The sequence below is a fragment of the Microtus pennsylvanicus genome, chromosome 11 (genome assembly GCF_037038515.1).
Source record: "Microtus pennsylvanicus isolate mMicPen1 chromosome 11, mMicPen1.hap1, whole genome shotgun sequence".
Lineage (NCBI taxonomy): Eukaryota > Metazoa > Chordata > Mammalia > Rodentia > Cricetidae > Microtus > Microtus pennsylvanicus.
Genome location: NC_134589.1, coordinates 98,329,360 through 98,354,742, shown reverse-complemented (window position 1 = coordinate 98,354,742; position 25,383 = coordinate 98,329,360). Strand labels below are relative to the sequence as shown.

Below are 25,383 nucleotides of genomic sequence, written 5' to 3'. Positions count from 1 at the left end.
ACCCTCTTCTCAGGTGGTTCTAGACGGAGTCTAGTTAGAAGAATTAACCAGCACACTCTCTGAGACCTGATGTCTGTTGCCTACATGCCAAAGTAGAGAGGCATTCTTCATAGGTTTTGGATTAAAGGAAGACGTCTCTGGACCTATGAACAGTGACTGCCGAGCTAGTCAGGTTCCACTAATGTGGTGGTTCTCAATCTCTTTTGGAGGAATAAAAAAAGAAAGTCTCTAGAAAAGGAAGGCCCTCATGGTTTCCAAAAGCATCCCTTCTTCTGCTGCTTAGCATGCAAACTCACTGCAGTCCCTCTTCTCACGGGTTTACAGCCTAATGAGATTGGGGCAGTTTTTATCTGCACTGCCTAGTGGGCTACCTGGGCCTACACTGTATTTCCTCCTGCCTGCCCTTCTCTGCTGTGTCGGCTGTCTTCATGACTTTTCTCACTGTTGTGATCAAATATCAGACAATAAGCATCTTAGGGCCCATCATGGCAGCAGAATTGGGAGACTGGGCACATTGCTCTACACACAGAAAGCAGAGAGGGACCAGGACATAGAGTGCTCCGTGACTCACTTCCTGCAGCAAAGTTCCACCGTCTAAAAGATTCACAACCTCCCCAAACAGTGTTACCAGATGCGGCCCCAGGGTTGATATACCTGAACATGGCATGTACATTTCACATCTACCACAGCAGCTGGTGATCTCGCCACATCTCTTAGCATGATGAGATGGCTTTGAATGGCCGGCCCTCTGCGCCATAGTTTTTGTCTGGGTGGCTGATGCAAAGACAGGAAGTAGAATGCAGGCTTAGAACACAGGCTGGTACTCCCTCAGTGTAGGACACAAAAGATCAGGGTGTGGGTTAGGAGCCCCACTCAAAAATGGAAGGAGGCTATACATTACAGACTATGCCATGCTCTGTATAGCCAAAAGGATAAAATACAGCAACCACAATAGTCAAACATGATATTGAAATGAGCAAAGGTTTATGTACGTGCTGGTGTGGGTTCGAATGAAGTTTATAATTCTTTGTAGCTTTCCTTCTTTCTCGGCTCACAGAATTAAATCCTTGATTTTTACAGTCATCAAACATTCTAAATGTGTTTTATATTTACCTCTCAAATAAGGCCATCTGTTTCTCAGGATTCCCTATAGGGCATTTGCTTCTTCCTCGGATCACTGGTCATGTTCTATGTTGTATAACTGTGATTTGTGGGTATGTTGGTTTGCTATTGCTGTGAAATCCCAGAGGCACACAACAAGACGCCTTTACTCTTCTGATAGGGGTGCAAATGGAGTGGACAAGTCCAGATTCAGGGTTGGATGAGTTTGATGGAGATCAAGTCAACGAGTCAAGTGTGTGACCTCTGCCACATGCATGTTGGTTATGGGCTTCAGGCAGGCTGTTACTAGTCACCTTGAAGAAGGTATTTTCTTCCTAAATGAAACACTTTGATGTGTATGGACATGGGATGGTTCTGCTTGATGCTGTGATTGTCTTCTAATATTCTCCTATCTAAAACAAGGAAGATGGCAAACCCCAAACCCAACATATTGGACATATGTTTCTTAATGGGAAGAGAAAGGACAAGGGGTATGACACGGTGATGACCCTGGAGCTTTGGTGACAATTTTTCCATTCCTCTTCATAAGCTGACCTCATCCCCACAGTATCCTGAATGTAACAGGCAACTGATCAATGAAGGGTTGAGTGTATAAAGACATGTATGGATGAGTGCTAGGTGTCAGGTATATTTCATTTGACAGGAAGTGCTTGAATGTGATGGTGTCTGTCAAATGATGGAGCTTTAACCTGTCCCTGTTGGCCATTGTCTCTCCTGTAGCATCTGCTGTGAAACTGCTGGCATCTGTAGAGAACAGGGTTTGCCAGTCAGCATGCTTGATCATACGGATATTCTTTTAGTTTATCTCAGAACAACCGCTTCATTCCTACTGCACAAAGGCAGAAGCTGAGGTTCATGGGGCTTGTGACTTCCTTTGTCTGTAAGTGGTGATAGCTCTACTTCAGGGAATTTAATCTAGAAAGCACCCAATTAAGCAAAAATCCCATCCTTTTTATTTTTCTAAGATGTCTGACAAAGTTGATTGGTTGGACCCTCGATGTTAATAGGCACTCCAGGAAGAAGTGACTCAGTGCATATCTGAACTAAATCTGTGTTTGTGCTTCTTACAAATACTTCTGTAAAATTACCTCTTATCCCCAGTTACTCATTTGTGTATAGGTACAGATATATTTACATGATAAGATGGGAAAATGGAATGGGGGGTACAATAAAGATCTTAGCTTAACACAGAACCTGCAGCATAATATGTTTTAAAAACAAAAGCTGTCATCTCCATCCTCTCTATTGTCATTATATTCATCACCATTCTTTTCATAATATAAGCATCACAGTCAGTTTAATCAAAATATTCTTCTTTAGCATTGTCATCATCACTACCACCACTGACATCATCAACCACCAATGTTGTCATCATTATCACTATCAATATCACCACCATTACTCCACCACCATCTTCACTACCAATATCAACACTATCATCATCATCATCATCATCATCATCACTACCACCCCTGATATCATCAACCACCAATGTTGGCATCATTATCACTATCAATATCACCACCATTACTCCACTACCATCTTCACTACCAATATCAACATTATCATCATCATCATCATCATCATCATCATCATCACTATTACCACTGTTATAATTCTAATTACATCAGCACCAGCAGCATAATCACCAACACTTTTACCCTCATTATTATCACCACTACATTGCTACCATCAACATCATCAGCCTCCAAATTATTATCATCACCACAACTCCATCATCATTCCCATTGCCACCATCATCTACCCCCAGAATTAGTATCAGAAACACCAGCATCATGGGACCATTGGTTCCCATAATCACCATCACCATTAGCATCACTATAATCACCATGTTCATCACCTTCATTTCTACCACCACAATCATCACCGTCTTTCTCCTTGACATCTTTCCCCTCATCTAGCATCACCATCCATCCGTGTATGATGTTTATGTTCAGTACAGCTCAGTCAGTGACATATTAGCAATAATACAGTTAGGTTACATCCCGGAAACAACCTGGTGGTACTGAACAAGGAATCATCTTCCTTGCAGCATTTCAAGATGCTTACATATAGAGCAATGAGTTCTTATAATTTATGTCCTGGCTCTAGATGCTTACACACAGAGCACTGGGTTCTTATAGTTAGTTTTTGTCTTGGCTTGGGATGCTCGCAAGCATTGAGTTCTTATAGTTTATTTCCTGGCTCTAGATGCTTACATATAGAGTATTAGGTTTTAATAATTTATGTCTTTGCTCAAGATGCTCATATATAGAGCATTGTGGAGTGTTTTGTTCTTTTTATTCATGGTTTGTCTGAGACAAGGGTTCTCTGTGTAACAGTCCTAGCTGACTTGTAACTAGCTCTTGTAGACCAGGCTAACTTTGAACTCACAGAGATCTACCCGCCTCTCTCTTCTGAGTAATGAAATTAAAGGCATGTACCACCACAACCTGGTGGGCACTGTGTTTTTATAGATAGTTTATGTCCTGGCTGGAGATGCTCACATGTAGAGCATGGGGTTCTTATAGATGACAGTTTATGTCCTGGCTGGAGATGCTCACATATAGAGCATGGGGTTCTTATAGATAGTTTATGTTCTGACTTGAGATGCTCACATATAGAGTACTGGATTCTTAGATAGTTTATGTCCTGGCTTGAGATGCTCACATATAGAGCATTGGGTTCTTATATAGAGAACATTGGGTTCTTAGATAGTTTGTGTCTGGCTTGAGATGCTCACATATAGAGAATTGGGTTCTTATAGATAGTTTATGTCCTGGATCATTGCTTTCTCAGTCACACTGCTGGGGTTGGGAAATGTGTCTTTTCAGTTTCATCTTCAGAGGCCATCTGGAAGCAAAGACATGGGAGAGAAAATGATGTTGCTCCAGGGGGCTTCTTAAGATAATCTTCCCGGAAAGCCATGTCCAATTCTGAATGTCTCTCTAGGAGTAAATACATGAATTAACACAGCTGCATAAATATTTCACTTATCTTATGCAGTTTCAGCAGGATTAATTATGCTCTAAAATTAGACCTGTAAAGAGCACAGTGCCAAGCAGTACCTAATTATTATTCATCCTTTAGAATGGAGTGTTTATCTCTTGTTAGAGAGTAGCTCCAGTGGACGATTATGAGTCTAATGAGTGTCAAAAGTATTAAAAAAATTACTAATGGGCTGTGTAAATATAACCTCTGAGTGAAGTGTTTGGTTATAGGCTGATCTCTTACGTAAATCTACCAGTCACCTCCCTAGGAAGAAAGCTACTAATCTATGTCCAGAGATGCACAGGACTCCAGTAAGTCCTTGCCTTCTTTCTCTTGTCTGTCCATGTCCCTTTGGGTCAGTGGGATATGCCATAGGATCTTTAGTTTCTAGGTCAAAAAGTTCCTAAGTGCCTTTTGATCCCATCACTATCAATACTGAATATCTACTGAGGAATATCACTGCTGATCCAAGACAAGGTCTTTTCTTCTTTTCTTCACGGCACTCAGTGGTTGATAATGTATACATTTAGAATAGAAACATATTTACAATAATTCATCTACAAACATGTATTATAATATGTAGACTATATACACATATACACTTTTATTGAATATATTGACTAGATAAGAGATTCACCAAACATCTATGCAACACTAGATCTGAATGAGAATGAATGGGAAGATTGAGTCATGAAGAAACATAGAGTAGTGAGATTTTAGACAAAGAAAAGCACAGAGTTCATAAGAGTCTTGGAGCTGTACTGACCAAGCAGCTAGTAAATTTCTGGGGCACTCAATATTCCCCTGGCACCTGAAAGATGATGTAACTGCACACAGAAGCTCACTGAGCGTGTCACAGTAAGAATGGTCTTTCTGTCTTCAAAGCGGAGGTCAGCAAGGGACCTCTTGGTGCTTATATGGCTCATGAGTTTTGTGATTTTCATCATGATTCTGGGATTTGGAAGGACAAGGAATATTATAGAGGTCAAAGCTGTCTGGTATACAAAAGCCAATAAAAAAGACATTGGGAGGCCATACACAATGAAACACCTACAATCCCAGCCCTGAGGATGTGGAGGCATGAAGAAAGAAACCAAGGGCTTTGGGTGTAGTACAGTGGGGTGCAAGACCCTGGGTTCTGTTCCCAGGAAACCAAGAAGAAAGCAAGGGCATGAGAGTGTATATTATTGTAAGCAAATGGTGCTCAGAACATGGGACAGAGCTGCTATTCAAGGCCCTAGTGGATGTCTCATTATCATGCTAAGCACATCATTTATACTCTGATAACACTATAGACCGTTCTGGGGTGCATCTCATCTATGCATTTGCAGTATAGGAAAGTGAGGCTCAGACTTCAAAAACAATCATCCAGGAGTCTTGTTTAGAGCAAAGATTTCATTGGATAAGGCCTGAGATTCAGCATTTTTAATCATCTCCCAAGCAGTGATGCTATAGCCAATGCCTTGTATAGATTATTAGATGTAAAAACTCAACCAAGTTTATTTGCACCATTATGATCTTATTTCACTTGAAACAATAATTCTTGACCTGTGTGTCACAACTCACAAAGAACATCAGAAAACAGGTATTTGTATTAAGCTTCACAGCAGCAGCAAAGTTCTAGCTGTGATTTAGCAATGAAATAATGTTATGGTTGGGGTCAGCACAGCATGAGGAACTATATTAAAATTTTGCACCATTAGGAAGGTTGAGAACCACTTCTGTAAAACATCTTGACCAGGCTAGCAAGATAGCTCAGTGGAAATGCTTCTCAAGCAGAGGACCAGAGTTCAGTTCCCAGCAGCCACGTTCTGCAGCTCACAGCACCTGGAACTCCAGGACCGATTACTCCGATTGCCTTCTTCTGGCTGCTGCCTCCACACGTAAGCATATATTCACATGGAGACATACATATACACACATACATATAAATAGAAATAAAACATCCTGGCCACAGCAGCCAGGTCACCTCAGCTAACAGTATTTTGTTTCTTCTGGAAACATTTAATGTTTATTTATACTTGTTTGCACTTTACTCATTTTTAGACTTGTGGATTTCCACTTAAACTCAGAAATGTGTTACTCATCTCCAGTACACATTAAGCCCACCGAATAAATGAAAATAAAAATACAAATAATTAGATTAATATATCATCATAGGTTTTATACATTATTTCTATGGTATAACCTATCGCATTATGCCATATTTAGGTACATAAAATAAAATTTTATGGGAAATACTTGGAAGATATGACACATTTCTGTTGTTTATGTATTTGTATAAATAAGGTCTGGGGAATGAGTTAGTCAATAAAGTCTATGGTGAGCAGGCATAAGGGTTTGAACTGAATCCCCAGTGTCCATGTAAAAAGCCAATCATGGTGGCATGAGCTTGTGAGCCCAGTGCTGCGGGGTTGAGATGCAGACCCTGCGACTCAATGATAAGCCACCCTAGCCTAATTGGAGATCTTCAGGTCTCAGTTACAAAATACAGTGTGGATGGCATCCAAAGAACACTAAGGTTGAACTCTTACCTTCGTACTCATACCCACAAACGTGCATGCATGCATGAACCCACACAGGTGTCAACATGCAAATACACACACACGCAAACAATAACTTATGAAAGTTGTGACCAAATTAATGAAATTTTCTGGAACTCTCCCAGGCTTAATGAATGATTCTTGTCATTTAAGCATATATGATAGTTGTCATATGAAATATATGTATATATATTCAATTAGATGGGTGCACTAAACACTCCACACTTTTATTTGGCAGCCTTGGGAAATTGTTTTAAAATTGTACATGAATTGAGTGGACCACAGCTATGCTCTGTATTAGTAATTTAAATGAGTAATTGCTGTAAGGTTCTACCGAAATTCTGTCCTAGAGTTTTGGGTAAGCCATCATATTGGTGCTCAGAAATCCCTAAATAAGTAAGGACACAGTAAAGGGAAGCGGGTTGAATGGAAGGGTCTCAGCCTTCCCAATGCTGCCATCCTTTAAATATAGCTCCTCATGCTGTGCTGACCCCAACTATAAAATTATTGTTTCATAACTGTAATTTTGCTGTTATGAATCATAATGTAAATATCTGATAAGCAGTATATCTGATAGGTGACCCCCAGAGGGCCGTGGCCCACAGATTGAGAACCACTGCTCCAAGTGGTTCACTGTTGACACCCTCATTCCGTGTTTGTCAGCTAGTCTTCCTTTGAAGGACATGGTGGGGTGCTTTTGACAGTTAGGGACTCCCTGCTGCCAGCTGGAGTGCAGAGTGTTCCTGTAACTGGAGATGTTCTTTTTGTAGCTAATTAGGACTTTCATAAATTGCTCTGGGCCACTGGATGAGCTGCTAATATCTTCGACACTGCCCTGATCCAACTTCGAAGCTTAATTTCCTTGGGTGGAGCTGGACACCCTGCGGTGTGACTGGTAATGACCACACATGCCTCCACTCTGAGGAATAACACAGAGATCTTTTTTGTTTTGTTTTGTTTTGTTTAAGAGGATTTTATATTATTTTTTATTTATTTATTTTTTTTAAATTTATTTATTTATTAAAGATTTCTGCCTCCTCCCCACCACCGCCTCCCATTTCCCTCCCCCTCCCCCGATCAAGTCCCCCTCCCTCATCAGCTCAAAGAGCAATCAGGGTTCCCTGACGTGTGGGAAGTCCACAGAGGTCTTTTCAGGCTGTTGCCTTGGCTGGCTCAGAAAGATGTGGACACGTGGGCAAAGGCAGCAGCCCCTGTATATCCTCCATCCCTACCTATTGCTCCTGACGCATCTGAAATAATGCCATTTAGATTTTTAGGCAAGCATAGACTCTTTGAAGCTGCCTCCTTGAAAAATTGAGTTCCTTTTACTCTCCTCTGACCCTGCTTATAGATTTGAATGCAGTCCCATCCTTCAGCCTTCTGCTCCCCAGAAAGACTCCCTTAAAGGCAGGCACCTCTCCTTTCAACTTGCTGAGGGCTGAGCTCACAGCACCCCGTGGGACTCAGCAGTGCAAGCAAAGCAGAAGAGAAATGGTGAAGGCTCTGCAATTTCCGAGCCCTGGAACCTGAGTGCCAGTTTCCTCATCCTTAAATTCGAGTCCTTTAAAAGTTAAACAAGTATAAACTAATTCAACGAGTCGACACTGATGTTTAAAAGGACAACTTTGAGTTCCTTTACTCAGGACAAATAAGAACAGTTTACCAAATCCATGGACACAGCCAAAGCAGCATAGAGGGGCAGTTTGTAGCCATGAATGCCTGCGTTTTCAGAAGTAGTGGCTAGAGAGGTGGCACAAAAGCTTGTTGTGCAAGCTCGAGGACCTGGCTATAAACCCCACCCCCACACAGATGGCTGGGTGAAGCCATACTTACAGTACCTGAGTACTGGGGGAGAGGATAGACATAGCAGGATCAGTGGCTCTTGTGGCATGTATGTGTGCATTCACACACACACACACACAGGGTAATCCCAGAAAGACTAGCTCATTGCCTGGCACATACTATATGTGTTCCTCTTTGGGACCTTTTCATGTTCTCTGGTCCCATGAGAGACCTGGTTCTGAACCCCTTGAGGGTGGACAACATTTATGTTCATGTGTGTTGTGCTTCCCTTTCTTCCCCTGAGCTCACAGATGGCCTCTGCACATCAGGTGCTTGCTCACTAGATCCGTTCAGTGAGATTGTGTAAGATATGTTTGCAGGGCTTGTTTCATCCACAGAAATCTCCTCTAATCAATAAGTGTTTGCTTTTTCAAGGACGGAAATTGGATGCTCATATTATTCATAGTTCCTATGACCAATCCCTGACAACAAGCAGCTTCGGGGAAGACAGAAGTGTTTTGGCTTGAGAGGAGGCAGACCACTGCGGCAGGGAAAGCCTGATAGCAGTGAGGGTGTGTGGTGGCTTCCTTTCCTCTGAGTGTCCCCGGAAGCAGAGCAAATTGAAGGCTGAAGCAGAGCTTGGCCGAAACCCTCCAAGCCATGTGATCAATGTTGAGCAAATTAATTTGTCTGAGTCCCAGTTTCCTCACCTTTAAATCAGAATTGCTTCAAGACTAAATGTTCAAACAAGTGCAAACTGCCTGCTTCTGGCACCTAGGCCCCGCCCCTTGGAGGACCTGGAGCCACCCACAGTGAGACCAGCAGTCAGGAACCAAGTTTCAAGCACCTGAGCTTATGAACATCTTATGTTCAAATCACAAGTGCTTGTAAGGAAAGAGATGTGGGAGGTAATCATTGAACCACGGCCCAGTGCCCCAGTCCTCTGGAACTGCTGCATTGACTGTGAGGCAGGAGCATTCCTCCACTGTGTTATCTGTGCACAATGATGTCAAATATCCCTGGTTTATTTCATCTTTCCAACACAGTTATATGATAATTGTGCATTCCCTGGCTTTTATGACGGAAGAGGCTTATCAGTTGTTGACATTAGTCTCACACCTGGGGCTCTATAGCCACGAAAGACAAGGCATGGCCTTACCTACGGTTGTATGGGAAGGCAAAGTTTAGACTAAAACCATGGTTTCCTGCCTCCTAGCCCAAACATGTGTTAAACAAAACAGAGGGGAAAAAAGCCATGTGGTGACCCCTTTGCCTTGTTATTTGGAAGAAGACTTGGTGTCTGTGATGAGAGCAAGGGGTAAGGGGCACAGTTGGCATCAAAGTTTGGAGCAGCCAGCAACCCAATTAGGATCAAGAAACCACCAGTATAAAGAACCATGCTGTTTCCAGCCCATTGCCTCCCACAACATAGTGTGAACAGATAGGAGGGCGAGTGAACAGAAAGCTCGGCTGGCTCTTCTCAGGCAAGGCGTCACCAATGGGGCGACAGGCAGGCCCATATCAAGTCCTCAAGCATACACATGTGCTTACCTTCTCTAGCTCCTCCCCCTTCCTTTTTCATTTTCATAAATCAGTTGTATTGATCTCACTTCACATGTTCCATGCAAATCTCCCACAACCTCCCACAACAATTCACCTCTGTCCCAAGGAAGGGTCCATGAGATCCAGCTGCTGTAGCCCACCCTTGATCTCTGTTCTTACCTCACTGACGCGTGGTTTTGCTCACGGCTATGGCATCATCAGAACAAGAGCTGGGGATGATATGTGCAGTTTCATTTTAGACAGACTTTCTGCTAAACTGGGTCGAACTCCCACTGTGTTTTCTGCCAAATTCATCCCGGCAATCGCTAAGAATAAAAATGCATGAATGTTTCCCTCATAATTTCTGTGTGTGCACATATGCATGCGTTTCATATATTGTATCAACCAAGCCTTGTTTTCCATATTCTCTAACTTTATTTTTTTTTTTTTTTTTTTTTTTTTATAACTATTTTATGTTTTATTATAACTAAGGAAAACTATAATTATAACTAGCTATTCTTCAACTCTAGAAGAATATAATATTACCTAAGTTAACAGGAAGTACATTGTAAGCAACTTCCAAAACTCTAGAATTGACAGAAACATCTCGCTTCCTAAACAGTCACCCAAAGTTTTCTGTAACGCTGGAGCATCCATCTTCAGCCTACAAGCCCAAGTATCTGGCAAACATTTTCTTTTTTTTTTTTTTTTTTTTTTTTTTTTTTTTTTTTTTTAATTTATTTATTTATTAAAGATTTCTGTCTCTTCCCCGCCACCGCCTCCCATTTCCCTCCCCCTCCCCCAATTAAGTCCCCCCCCCAGCCCGAAAAGCAATCAGGGTTCCCTGTCCTGTGGGAAGTCCAAGGAACCCCCACCTCCATCCAGGTCTAGTAAGTTGAGCATCCAAACTGCCTAGGCTCCCACAAAGCCAGTGCGTGCAGTAGGATCAGAAACCCATTGCCATTGTTCTTGAGTTCTCAGTAGTCCTCATTGTCCGCTATGTTCAGAGAGTCCGGTTTTATCCCAGGCTTTTCCAGACCCAGGCCAGCTGGCCTTGGTGAGTTCCCAATAGAACATCCCCATTGTCTCAATGTGTGGGTGCACCCCTCGCGGTCCTGAGTTCCATGCTCGTGCTCTCTCTCTTTCTGCTCCTGATTTGGACCTTGAGATTTCAGTCCTGTGCTCCAATTTAGGTCTCTGTCTCTGTCTCCTTTCATCGCTTGCTGAAGGTTAATATTCAGGAGGGTGCCTATATGTTTTTCTTTGGGTTCTCCTTATTTAGCTTCTCTAGGATCACTAATTATAAGCTCAATGTCCTTGGTTTATGGCTAGAAACCAAATATGAGTGAGTACATCCCATGTTCCTCTTTTTGGGTCTGGCTTACCTCACTCAGGATAGTGTTTTCTATTTCCATCCATTTGTATGCAAAATTCATGAAGTCCTTGTTTTTTATTGCTGAGTAGTACTCTAATATGTATAAATTCCATACTTTCTTCATCCATTCTTCCATTGAAGGGCATCTAGGTTGTTTCCAGGTTCTGGCTATCACAAACAATGCTGCTATGAACATTGTAGAGCATATACTTTTGTTGTATGATAAGGCCTCTCTTGGGTATATTCCCAAGAGTGGTATTGCTGGGTCCAGGGGTAAGTTGATCCCGAATTTCCTGAGAAACCGCCATACTGCCTTCCAAAGTGGTTGCACAAGTTTGCATTCCCACCAGCAATGGATGAGTGTACCCCTTTCTCCACAACCTCTCCAACAAAGGCTATCATTGGTATTTTTGATTTTAGCCATTCTGACAGGTGTAAGATGGTATCTTAAAGTTGTCTTGATTTGCATTTCCCTGATCGCTAAGGAAGTTGAGCATGACCTTAAGTGTCTTTTGGCCATTTGAAGTTCTTCTGTTGAGAATTCTCTGTTCAGCTCAATGCCCCATTTTATAATTGGGTTGATTAGCCTTTTACGGTCTAGTTTCCTGAGTTCTTTATATATTTTGGAGATCAGACCTTTGTCAGTTGCGGGGTTGGTGAAGATCTTCTCCCAGTTGGTGGGTTGCCTTTGTGTCTTAGTGACAGTGTCCTTTGCTTTACAGAAGCTTCTCAATCTCAGGAGGTCCCATTTATTCAATGAGGTCCTTAATGTCTGTGCTGCTGGGGTTATACGTAAGAAGTGGTCTCCTGTGCCCATGTGTTGTAGAGTACTTCCCACTTTCTCTTCTATCAGGTTTACTGTGTTCATACTGATATTGAGGTCTTTAATCCATTTGGACTTGAGTTTTGTGCATGGTGATAGATATGGATCTATTTTCATTCTTCTACAGGTTGACATCCAGTTTTGCCAGCACAATTTGTTGAAGATGCTCTCTTTTTTCCATTGTATACTTTTAGCTCCTTTATCGAAAATCAGGTGTTCATAGGTTTGTGGGTTAATGTCAGGGTCTTCTATTCGATTCCATTGGTCGACTTCTCTGTTTTTATGCCAATACCAAGCTGTTTTCAATACTGTAGCTCTGTAGTAGAGTTTGAAGTCAGGGATGGTAATGCCTCCAGACGATCCTTTGTTGTATAAGATTGTTTTGGCTATCCTGGGTTTTTTGTTTTTCCATATAAAGTTGATTATTGTCTTCTCCAGATCTGTGAAGAATTTTGATGGGATTTTGATGGGGATTGCATTGAATCTATAGATTGCTTTTGGTAGAATTGCCATTTTTACTATGTTGATCCTCCCAATCCAGGAGCAAGGAAGATCTTTCCATTTTCTGGTGTCCTCTTCAATTTCTTTCTTCAAAGACTTAAAGTTCTTGTCAAATAGATCTTTCACATCCTTGGTCAGAGTTACCCCAAGATATTTTATGCTATTTGTGACTATCGTGAAAGGTGATGCTTCTCTAATTTCCCTCTCTGTTTCCTTATCCTTAGTGTATAGGAAGGCCACTGATTTTTTGGAGTTGATCTTGTATCCTGCCACATTACTAAAGGTGTTTATCAGCTGTAGGAGTTCTTTGGTAGAGTTTTTGGGGTCGCTTATGTATACTATCATATCATCTGCAAATAACGAGAGCTTAACTTCTTCTTTTCCGATACGAATCCCCTTGATCCCTTTATGTTGTCTTATTGCTATTGCTAGAACTTCAAGCACTATATTGAAGAGGTATGGAGAGAGTGGACAGCCTTGTCGTGTTCCTGATTTTAGTGGGATGGCTTTGAGTTTTTCTCCATTTAGTTTAATGTTAGCTGACGGCTTGCTGTAAATAGCTTTTATTATATTTAGGTATGATCCTTGTATCCCTAATCTCTCCAAGACTTTTATCATAAAGGGGTGTTGAATTTTGTCAAATGCTTTTTCAGCATCTAATGAAATGATCATATGGTTTTTTTCTTTCAGTTTATTTATATGGTGGATTACATTGATAGATTTGCGTATGTTGAACCAGCCCTGCATCTCTGGGATGAAGCCTACTTGATCATAATGGATAATTTTTCTAATGTGTTCTTGGATTCGGTTTGCCAGTATTTTATTGAGAATTTTTGCATCGATATTCATGAGTGAGATCGGCCTGTAATTTTCTTTCTTGGTTGGGTCTTTGTGTGGTTTTGGTATCAGGGTAACTGTAGCTTCATAAAAGGAATTTGGCAATGACTCTTCTGTTTCTATATTGTGAAATACATTAAGGAGTATAGGTATTAGCTCTTCTTGGAAGTTCTGGTAGAATTCTGCATTGAAACCATCTGGTCCTGGGCTTTTTTTGGAATGTAGATTTTTGATAACGGTTTCTAGCTCTTCGCGACTAACAGGTCTATTTAGATCGTTCACCTGGTCTTGGTTTAGCTTTGGTATGTGGTACTTATCTAAAAAAATGTCCATTTCTTTTGTATTTTCTAGTTTTGTGGCATACAGGCTTTTGTAGTAAGATCTAATGAGTCTCTGAATTTCCTCTGTGTCTGTGGTTATGTCCCCCTTTTCATTTCTGATCTTATTTATTTGCGTGTTCTCTCTCTGTCGTTTAATTAGTTTGGATAGGGGTTTGTCGATCTTGTTGATTTTCTCCAAGAACCAACTTTTTGTTTCATTGATTCTTAGGACTGTTTTCTGCGTTTCTATTTTGTTGATTTCCGCCCTCAGTTTGATTATTTCCAGTCTTCTACTCCTCCTGGGCGCATCTGCTTCTTTTTTTTCTAAAGCTTTCAGGTGTGCTGTTAAGTCTCCGATGTATGCTTTCTCTGTTTTCTTTAAGTGGGCACTTAGTGCTATGAACTTTCCTCTTAGCACTGCTTTCATGGTGTCCCATAGGTTTGAGTATGTTGTCCCTTTATTTTCATTAAATTCAAGGAAGACTTTAATTTCTTTCTTGATTTCTTCCTTGACCCAGGTGTGGTTCAGTAGTTGACTGTTCAGTTTCCATGAGTTTGTCGGCTTTCTGGAGGTAGGATTGTTGTTGAATTCTAACTTTAATCCGTGGTGATCTGATAAGACACAGGTGGACACTGATATTTTTTTGTATCTGTGGAGGTTTCCTTTGTTTCCGAGTATGTGGTCAATTTTCGAGAAGGTTCCATGGGCTGCAGAGAAGAAGGTATATTCTTTCCTATTTGGGTGGAATGTTCTATAGATGTCTGTTAAGTCCATTTGCTTCATTACCTCCAGTAGTTCTCTTACTTCTCTATTAGGTTTCTGTCTGATTGACCTGTCCATTGCTGAGAGAGGTGTATTGAAGTCTCCTACTACTAGTGTGTGTGGTTTGATGTCTGCCTTGAGTTTTAGTAATATTTCTTTTACATACGTGGGTGCTTTTATATTAGGGGCGTAAATATTCAGGATTGAGACTTCATCCTGACAAATTGTTCCTGTTATGAGTATAAAGTGTCCATCTCGATCTCTTCGGATTGATTTTAGTTTGAAGTCAGTTTTGTTAGAAATTAATATGGCCACACCTGCTTTTTTCTTAGGACCATTTGCTTGAAAGATCTTTTCCCAGCCCTTTACTCTGAGTAGATGCCTGTCTTTGTGGTTGAGATGTGTTTCTTGCAAACAGCAGAATGTTGGATCCTGTTTTCGTATCCAATCTCTTAGCCTGTGCCTTTTTATAGGTGAATTGAGACCATTAATATTAAGTGATATTAATGACCAGTGGTTGTTTACGCCAGATATTCTTATTGTTTTTGGAAGTAGAATTTGTGTGTCTCCCTTCTTTGAGTTGTGCTAGTGAAGGGTCGCTAGATGCCTGAGTTATTGTAAGCAGTGTTGGCAATGTTGGATTCCTTGGGTTGCGATTTTCCTTCTATTACTTTCTGTAGGGCTGGATTCGTGGCTACGTATTGTTTAAATTTGTTTTTATCCTGGAATGTCTTGATTTCTCCATTTATAGTGAACGAAAGCTTGGCTGGGTATAATAGTCTGGGCTTGCATCCATGGTCTCTTAGCTTCTGCAGTACTTCTATCCAGGACCTTCTGGCTTTCATTGTTTCCATAGAGAAATCAGGTGTAAGTCTGATCGGTTTACCTTTATAAGTTACTTGGCCTTTTTCCTTTGCAGCTCTTAGTATTCTTTCTTTAACCTGTATATTTTGTGTTTTGATTATTATATGGCGAGGGGATGTTTTCCTTTGATCCAGTCTGTTTGGTGTTCTATATGCTTCTTGAATATTCAAAGGAATCTCTTTCTTTATGTTGGGAAAGTTTTCTTCCATAATTTTGTTCAAAATATTTTCTGGGCCTTTGAGCTGTGACTCTTCTCCTTCTTCTATTCCTATTATTCTTAGATTTGGTCTTTTTATTGTGTCCCATATTTCCTGAATGTTTTGTGATGAGAATTTGTTGGCTTTGCAGTTTTCTTTGATCAGAGCGTTTATTTTCTCTATGTTGTCCTCAGAATCTGAGATTCTCTCTTCTATTTCTTGTATTCTATTGATTATGCTTGTTTCTGTAGGCTCTGCTCGTTGACCTAGATTTTCCATATCCAGCTGGGCCTCAGTTTGTGTTTTCTTCCTTGCTTCCATTTCAGTTTTCAATTCTTGAACTGTTTCCATTACCTGTTTGATCGTTCTTTCTTGGTTTCCCAGGGTATTATGTACGTATTTACTCATTTCTTCAAATTTTTGGTTATACTTCTCATCCATTTCTATAAGGGCATTTTTCACATGTTGTTTAAGGGACTCTACAGCTTTCATAAAGTCAATTTTTTCCACTTCTTCTGTGTTATGGTGTTGGAGACCTTCTGTTGTAAGATCGTTGGGTTCTGGTGTTTTCATGTTGTTTTTCAGATTATTGGGTGAATTCTTTCCTTGGCGCCTGCCCATCTCCTCCTATCGATGCTATCTAAGGGGTCTTTTAAAACTGGTTCAGGTTCCCCTGCTGGCCAGGGGCTCCTCTTACAAAATGCCCTTGCTCTGTTTCCTGGTTCCTGCCGGGGGCCAAGATCCCTCTCACCCCTCAGAAAGGTCTTCAGGAATAGGACCCGGCTCCTCCTTTGCCAGGGACCTCCCCAACCGAAGGCCTACCTCTTTGGTTTAATTGTAGTGGGGCGATCTGTTCTTGGTGTTGCGTGCGCGGTCCCTGCAGCCTGCTTCTCCTGCTGGGACGGTTCCCGCCGCCAGCAGCCTGTGTCCTCTGCTGCCGCTCTGGTCCCAGTGGGTCCCCGCCGGCTGCGCTGGGCGTCCTCCGGCCGCGTTCCGCCGCCCGGTGGTCCGGCCGCGTTCCGCCGCCCGGTGGTCCGGCCGCGTTCCGCCGCCCGGTGGTCCGGCCGCGTTCCGCCGCCCGGTGGTCCGGCCGCGTTCCGCCGCCCGGTGGTCCGGCCGCGTTCCGCCGCCCGGTGGTCCGGCCGCGTTCCGCCGCCCGGTGGTCCGGCCGCGTTGCGTTCCGCCGCCTGGTGGTCCGGCCGCGTTGCGTTCCGCCGCCCGGTGATATATTCTCTAACTTTAGACGGAGATCTGAGTGTTCCTCCATAACTAGCAACCATGTAAGTCAGAACTCATGGTCCTTCCAGCCAACTGGAAATTGGGAACAAATGGCTTAAACTTGTGCTTCCACTGGCCTTGCCCAGGTTAGGAAATGCCCATGGCCAAGTCCTTCCATTGTCTATTTGTAATGAAGTGCTATTGGGTGTCAATACCATACCTGTGCACCAGGTATGAGCTGTGGTATTCTTCACACTACAAGAGCAAGACTGAGCAGCTTCAGTGGAAACTCTGCCCTGTAGAGTTGTGCACCTTTGTTCTTTAGCCTTTTACAGAATAAGTTTGATAACCCCAGGTCTGAATTGTCTAAAGCCTCAGCCCATTTAAGGAGATATGTGCAAAGGAAGGATGGCGTGATGCATGGAGGCCGAGGATGTGCCTAGAGTCCAATAATTGCTTCTCCACACTTAAGTAATGTAGCAGAGAGCACAGGAAAAGAAGGTCAGAAACTAGAGAACAACCAATTCTGTTTAGGGAGAGAGGCAGAAAGAAGAGAAAGAAGGGTCAGACAGGTGGGGAAAGGGAGGAGAGCACAGGTCCATAATGGGAAAATAGAAAACAAAAAGGAAAAGAGAGGGGAGAGGTTTGGAGCAAAAGAGAACACTAGAGAAAAGCAGTGGAGACAGAAGGAGATGAAAAGGACCAGAACAAGGAAAGGGAGCAGTGGGGGAGCAGGGACAGCAGAAAGATTTGCTGAGTGACTACTTCATATGGCTTTTAGCTCGGGCATCCACAGTTCAGGATGGGTTTGTCCAGATGAACAATCAGCTGTCTTGGATGTGAAAATGGAGCCTCAGAACCATCCCTAATCCTGCCCTAGCTCCTGGCATAGGCCAGGGACTGATTCCCTCTTGCCTATGAGATGTGATCTGTGTCTCTGGCTTCCCCTGCCAGCAGTCCTTTCTAACATGGATCCCAATGCCTCCAGACTCAGCAGCTCCTATGGCAGCCCACAGCCTCAACCTATTTAAAGAGATTCGTCAAAGCAGGGATGGAGTAGAGACTGGAGGGTGAGAAGGTATAGAAAACCCAAGAGCCTTAGTATCTGGTGCCTATTCGCAGACACTGCCGGTCACAGAGGGATTGCTGTGTACACAAAATCATCTAAGTCTCATAAGCATTGGCTTGTTGAGTTCTCACAACAGAGTAACAAGCAGGTTAAAGAAGGTGTTCCAAACCATAGGGCTTCTACCAGCAGATCTGAGGGCGGTGAATGTGTGAAAGGTTCTCGGGGTCTCTGCTTTAGCTGTGATGTATGGCTGCTGTAACCCTCACAGACCACCCATGTCTTAGATTGTTTTGCTTGGAAATGGCTGAAAGCATAATTTGAATACAGATCAGTTAAAGCCCAGGCTGATTACACTTTCTTCTTGCATGATGGAGTGGCACGTGTCACAGATGCTAACTTAGCAGCAGAGGTGGAGAATGAGAAAGGGCCTGTGCTTTCATTCGATTTTTCCATGGTAAAGGAGACTTGTCCATGCCTCAGGCCCTGGCACCCTGGAAATAGACCCAGTCTAATTTTTGTGAAACCTCAGAACTCAGAAGCAAGAGATGAGAAGAAACGCAACAAGGACAGAATGCAATTAAGAGAAGTCAGATGCTTGGCCTGATAGAGGCATGCAGAGCTGGCTGCCTCTCCCAGCTTCGCAAAGGCCCATTTTGGTTGCCGGAATTTCTTGTTCCCCACAGAGATCCTCAGCAATGCATAATCCCTGGCATTCTAGAATATTATCATTGCTCACTAAATGTGTTTTAGTCAAATTGTGTCTTCAAAGGCTGGGGTCACCATTTGGGTTGAACTGTATAAATCACAAACTTCCTAATCAAGTTAGCAAGGACTAGGTGCCACCCTGTTTTCTAATCAAGTTAGCAAGGACTAGGTGCCACTCTGTTTTCTAATTAAGTTAGTAAGAACTAGGTGCCCCACTGGCAAAGCCCATTTTTATTTACCCCGTTGTTCGTTCAATCATTCATTCACTCTCTCTTCTAGTTATTCATTCAATGAAGAATAACAGCAGCTTTGGAGCTCAGTGGTGGAAAACAATAATGATTAAACATTCCTGTTCTATTGCCTTAACTTAGATGCTTTGGAGCTGGACCTGATAGTGTAGGCTCTAATTCCAGCTACTCAGGAAAGGGAATCATGAATTTTGAGGCTTGTCCAGGTTGTTTTTTCTCTATGTTGGCTCAAATACCTGATACTTAAGAGTCATTATTTGGAATAACAGCTTTTAACATTTGGAGACATCTTCTCTGATTGGCAAGTACAACAGGTCAGTCAACTGGTATCCATGATGTCACATCTTGGCCTCATGTTTTCTTCATCCTCCTTCTCTCAAGGATCCCCATTGACTTACACTGAGATCCAGGTGGTGGTGAAAACACAGGGAATGATGCCATAGGATCTCTAAGCATCAGCTCCATAGCAACCATAATAAAGAATATAGGAGGCTGAGGGTAGGGCATGAATGGAAGCAGCCGTCTTTCATGCTGCGCTTCCTCATTCAAAAAAGATCAAAATAAGCATGGGAATCATTACTGTTATCAAAAACTTTCCTTTTCTTTATTGGCTATAATAATGGTGTTAAAAATAATATAGGCATACCTGAAGCTCCACATTCAGGAAGAGAATGATCCTTTGATTGACTGGTCTACAGCAGATTTTGAGAGATGCCATGAATGAACAGATTCCTGACATGTGTTGATGTGGTTTTATCAGAAGCTACCCAAGAATTGTCACCCAAAGTCACTATTGATAGATGGTAGGTTGACTGAGCCCATTTTCTCATGTAGATCTTTTTATTGTTCATGGTCAATATGGATAATGTTTGCATGCACACAAATTCACTTAAATATGGACAGCATCTTTGATTTTGTCTACCTATCTATCTACCTTTCTTTTTTCCTTCCTTCCTTCCTTCCTTCCTTCCTTCCTTCCTTCCTTCCTTCCTTCTGTCCTCCCTCCTTCCCCCCCCCCTCTCTCTCTCTTTCTTTCTTTCTTTCTTTCTTTCTTTCTTTCTTTCTTTCTTTCTTTCTTTCTTTCTACTTTGACTGTCCTATGATCCTAAAGCTGTACCCAGGGCAAACTACTGATTCAGAAACAGTACTTTCAGAGACGAGATGTGTCAGTTCTGAGCATAGATAAGCAATAAAGGCCTTAATGGCTTCTTCATTGGCCTGTGACCAGATGGTACCATGAAAATTAGACTTGTTTATCTCCCTCCTAATTTTAACTAGAGACATACTTGGAATAATAATGGAACAGTACTTACTTAGGAAACAGATAAAAATCCATAAATATACAAGAGGGTCATTGACTCTCCCTCAGGCACTAATGATCTTGGAATTTGCATCTGTGTGAGTTCCCCCTGCGAATTTCCCAACAGACCCTTTGATTTTCAGAATCTCAGTATCTGTTACCAGTCTGACAGAAAACAGGATTCAAAGAAAGTCTGCAGCATCAAGCATGAATCGATAATGAGTAAATCCCTTAAACGGGATAAAGTCAAGTGTCAGGGGAACCATTAAACAAGGGAATGAGACATGGTGGCGGCTCATTGGTAAGTCAAAGGCAGTGCCATCTTTGTGCAAACTTGACAGGATGGGAAACAGTGGACTCCAATCCTTCTGCTCCACACTGTTCAAGCACTCATTTAGAAAGGCGATCCTAGATAGATGGACAGATAAATGTGAAAAGCTACACGGATCTTTACAACCTTTACAAAATTGTTTCCAATTGTATATTCTTACTGGATCCTGTCACATGGAGTTCATTTCTTTACATAATTATCAGTAACATACACATTCACATATTTCTATGTTCACTGACTTTAAACATTCTCATGTGTGTACATTATCTGATAGTAACAATTGTTTTAATTTTAGTTGAAATGACATGACCATACTTAACCAAAAAACATTGCCCATTTTTGTATGTTTTGTGGTACTGGGCATTGAACACATACAGAACCTTATTCATACTAAGCAAGTGCTCCACCACTGAGCTAGGTCCCTACCCTATTTTCCTTTCTTTTCTTTTCTTTCTTTCTTTTTTTTTTTGCTATTTTTAAGTTTAAAAAATTTGGAGAGTTTTATACATGAATACTCTATTTACATAAGGAATATTATCCTTGTCCTCTCCTCCCTCAAATTCCTCCTGTGCCTCCCCAACTTCCTCTCAAGTTTCTGAAGGTCTTCTTCCTTATTATTGCTATGCTATGTATATATAAATACAACCTACTGGGTTCTTTTCGTGTACAAATTCATGTGTAAATGCATATAGATAGATAGATAGATAGATAGATAGATAGATAGATAGATAGATAGATAGATAACCACTTGGGATTGGATAATCTTCTCAGGGAACTCATCACTAAAGACCAGTTTTCCCTCTTTAGTAGCCATTGGTTCCCTGAAGCACTTTACCTAGGGTCGGAACCTTGTGAGATTCCCCCCTATCTACATTGGAATGTCAACTGGTGATGTCACTGAGCATGCCTTATTTCTGTGACCATATTTTTGAGATTGCATGGATGTAGCTATCCTGTCATATATAGAAGACATTATCTTGTAGCAGAAATTTTAGCCCCCTGGCTCTTACAATCTTTCTGCCTCCCTTCTCTGATGTCCCCTGAGCTTTAGGTGTAGGAGGTCATGTTTTGATGTGTCAACTGGGGTTGTGCACCTCATGGCTGGGAGTTTTTTGCATTTTGACCAGCTGAAGTTTTCTGCAGTAGTCTCCACAAAAGAAACCTCTTTGATGAGGGGTGAGAGCTACACTTATCCATAGGTATAAGGATAGGTGTTTAGAATGCAGTTGGGGATTAACCTGATTCAGGAAAGCGACAATTCTCTCGGATCCATGACCTCACTACTCATGGGTAGTTTGCTAAGATTCCAGTATCAGGAATGAATTCCCTCCTATTTGAGCAGAATAAATGTCTAATTAGTTGCCTGTTGGGTAAGCCCAAGATCTAGGTGACACTATTGCACCCTTGGAGATATCTTGCTGGGCTGGTCATTGTGATGTGATTCATATGACTGGATAGGACTATTGATTGCTTCTCTTCCTTGATGATTTGCATAGCACCTTCAGGTACCAGCAAATTCATCCTCAGGGTGGAGATGGTTCCAGCTTGGTTCCTCCAAGCCCTGTGTCCAAAGTTTGCAGTGAATTTCTGCAAAGGGGTCTGAGCTCCAAGTCTGATAAGCAACCAAGAGGAATGACAATGGTCTGTGTTGTTTGGGAACTCTCTCCGAACACCTTGACCTATCACCCCTAGAGAGGTTTCCCAGGCCTGGAACTTGAGTTTATGTTAGATAGTTCATGCCTCTAGGTGGGGAATCATTATCACTCCAAGTATTATAACTTCATTTAAATTATATATACGTAAGACACATATATAGTACATATGTATTTTTAAATAAATATAGTGTTTCCCTGTGGCTTTTTCAAGCATCTTTAGTGTTTATAATCTCCCCTATCCAGTTAAAGTCCCCTTATTTTCCCATTTCCTCTTCCATAGCACTGTACCCTAATATGGGTCCCCTTCTCCCTACCCCTATACTTTTCTGATGTTTAACATTTTGATGCATTATTTGTATGGTAATAATGGAAGAACACTTTCATTCAATTTTAAAATAATTATTTGCAATGAACTCTTAGATGTTGAATCTGAAGGGTCAATGACCAGAGACATCCCCAGTAATCCTTGTTCATGTTGTCATATTACTATTCTGAAATATTTGTTCCCATGCATATGACTACAGATTATGACTCAACGTATCATTTTTACAAGTTGTTTTAGGATTACCTAACTTTGAATTCCATTGAAAAATAGCAAAAGTAAAAAAAATATGAGTCATCTGTCTACTGTTTATTTTGTACATAAAGTCTTTGAGGCAGGATTTTAGTTTGTATCCCTGGATGACCTGAAACCCACTAGCTATGTAGACCAGGCTGGCTTAGAACTCACAGAAATTTGCCTGTCTCTGCTTCCCAAGTGCAGAGATTAAAGCCATGTGCCACCATGCCTGGGTATTTTTAATATACAGTAGTTAATGAAAATTTTATATTTTACCATCCTTCTAAAATTCGGTTGTAATCTTTCAAGCAAAAATTCATTAATGGACAGTTATTAATGTCACCTGCAGTGTGTAAGTAGCTTCACAGACTTTAGGGTTAAATTTGAGAAGTACATTTATTAGCCCATGACCTTGGAAACTTCTCTACTGACCAATATTCTTGTCTTTAAGCTATGGGTTGTAATGAAGCCAAAAGGACAATTCATGAGAATATCTTGATAAAATAATGAGTACCCAGTAAGCTTATGTGTTGCATTTTGGATCTCCTTACACTGAAATTTATTCCCATCCACATGTATGTAATAATTCTTCGATGATTTTGTATATAAATACACTGTAAAATCATGTCACACCACTACTCCCTGCTCCAGTTCCTCCTACACACCCTCTCACCCACCTCTCTTTCCCATCTTCATGCTGCCTCCTCCTTCCTTCTTCTTTTCCTTTCTCTTTTATTGTCCACTAAATTCAGTCATTGCTGCCCATATATACATGGGTGTATGATGCCATCCACTGGAGCATGGGCAGCCTACTGTGGGCCACACTGCTGATGAAAACTGACTCTCCCTTCCCCATTGGCCATCTGCTAGGGGTGGGACTTTGAGAGCCTCTTCCTTCTCCCCTGAACATGCTGGAATGGTGACTAGCTTGGTCTTGTGTAGGTCTTGTCCCAGCAACCATAACTGTCAAGGTTCATGAGTGCTACAGCTCTGTTATATCCAGAAGACCTTCTTTACAATGATCTTCTCCAACCTCCAATGATTACAGTCCTTTCTTTCCTGAGTCGTGAGCGTGCATGCATGCATGTGTGTGTGTGTGCGTGCGTGTGTGTGCATGTGTGTCTGTGTTCGTGTGTGTGTGTTTTATGTTCCATTTAGGGGTGAGCACTCTAGAGCCACTTATTCTTTGCATGACCAAATGTGAGTCTGTTTCTTTGAATCAGTGTTCTACACACTGTGCCCTTTTGCCCATTACCCACTGATGGGCACATAGCCACACATCACCAGGAACTCTGCGACCAGGGCAGAGTGGAGCTTCAGTAGCAGGGACTATGCCAACATAAAGCTGTACATGTTTGCTAATGGACTCTTTTTAGACAAAAGATTCCTGACCTCTTGTTTAAGTGATAAAAATTAAGTGTGTCTTTTTAAAAATAATCCTAAAAATATTGAATTTAACAAAACATAGTACATTCCCCCCTTTACCCTTGAAAGATTTTTCTTTGGGAAGAAATGAAGGACGATTTTGTTTTGTCTTAGGATATCTGTTTTCTTATACTTGTTTTACTCTCTCTTCTTAAGTCCTGAATGAAAGGCTGTCTTACACCTTTGCTGTGACTCTTGGTCTTCCTTCCTTTTAATCAGTTGAGAAATATGATGTGCACTCGTTATATGGCACAAGCCCCAAAGCCTCATTAACTTTTGTACAATTGTACCACCCATTTAAGATACTGAACACAACCCAAAAAGCTTTCTTAGGGCCCAATTAGCCTGTATGCCCTCCCCCGCCAGCCCCCATTCCGCCCTCCATGGTTGGGAGTTAGGTTTGCTTACTTTTGACCTTCAAATAAATGGTGGAATTAAACAACATGCATAAGATTTTAAATTTCATGTTTTTCCTTTTTTTCTGTAATTTCACATACAAATATAATGTCAGATGATGTCTACACACCCCTGCTCCCTGCTCTAGCTCCTCCTGCATGCATTTATGGCACTAAATTATGGCCCTGTCTTTTCCTTGGTAAATGGTATTTATTGTATTGAGCAAAATTTCCTCCATTCACTTTTCAATGTTGCTGCTAATGGAGCTTTGCAGTATTTCTAGCTCATTTCTGCCTTGACTATTCCTGTTCATTTTCCAGTGCATGATTCACTTATTTGCTTTGGAATTCTCTGCTGAGGGTCATTGATGATCACATAGGCACATATACTAAGTGCTGGTAGATCTGTCCTGCCAGTTTTCAGGAGATATACAAACAGCCACACTTCTTTTTTTTTATTATTGATTTTTATTGAGCTCTACATTTTTCTCTGCTCTCCTCCCCCCCCTCTCCCCTTCCCTTCATCCCTCTCCCAAGGTCCCCATGCTCCCAATTTACTCCGGAGATCTCGTCTTTTTCTACTTCCCATGTATATTATATCCATGAAAGTCTCTCTTAGGGTCCTCATTGTTGTCTAGGTTCTCTGGGATTGTGATTTGTGGGCTGGTTTTCTTTGCTTTATCTTTAAAAACCATTTATGAGTGAGTACATGTGATAATTGTCTTTCTGGGTCTGGGTTACCTCACTCAAAATGATGTTTTTTAGCTCCGTCCATTTGCCTGCAAAATTCAAGATGTCATTATTTTTTTCTGCTGTGT

General features: G+C 41.6%; 1 protein-coding gene across 1 annotated transcript in view; it reads left to right on the top strand.

The window, feature by feature from the left end:
- The window catches only part of Grin2a (glutamate ionotropic receptor NMDA type subunit 2A), a 447,114-nt gene that overhangs the window by 398,429 nt on the left and 23,302 nt on the right, over positions 1-25,383 (top strand). The window lies entirely within an intron of this gene.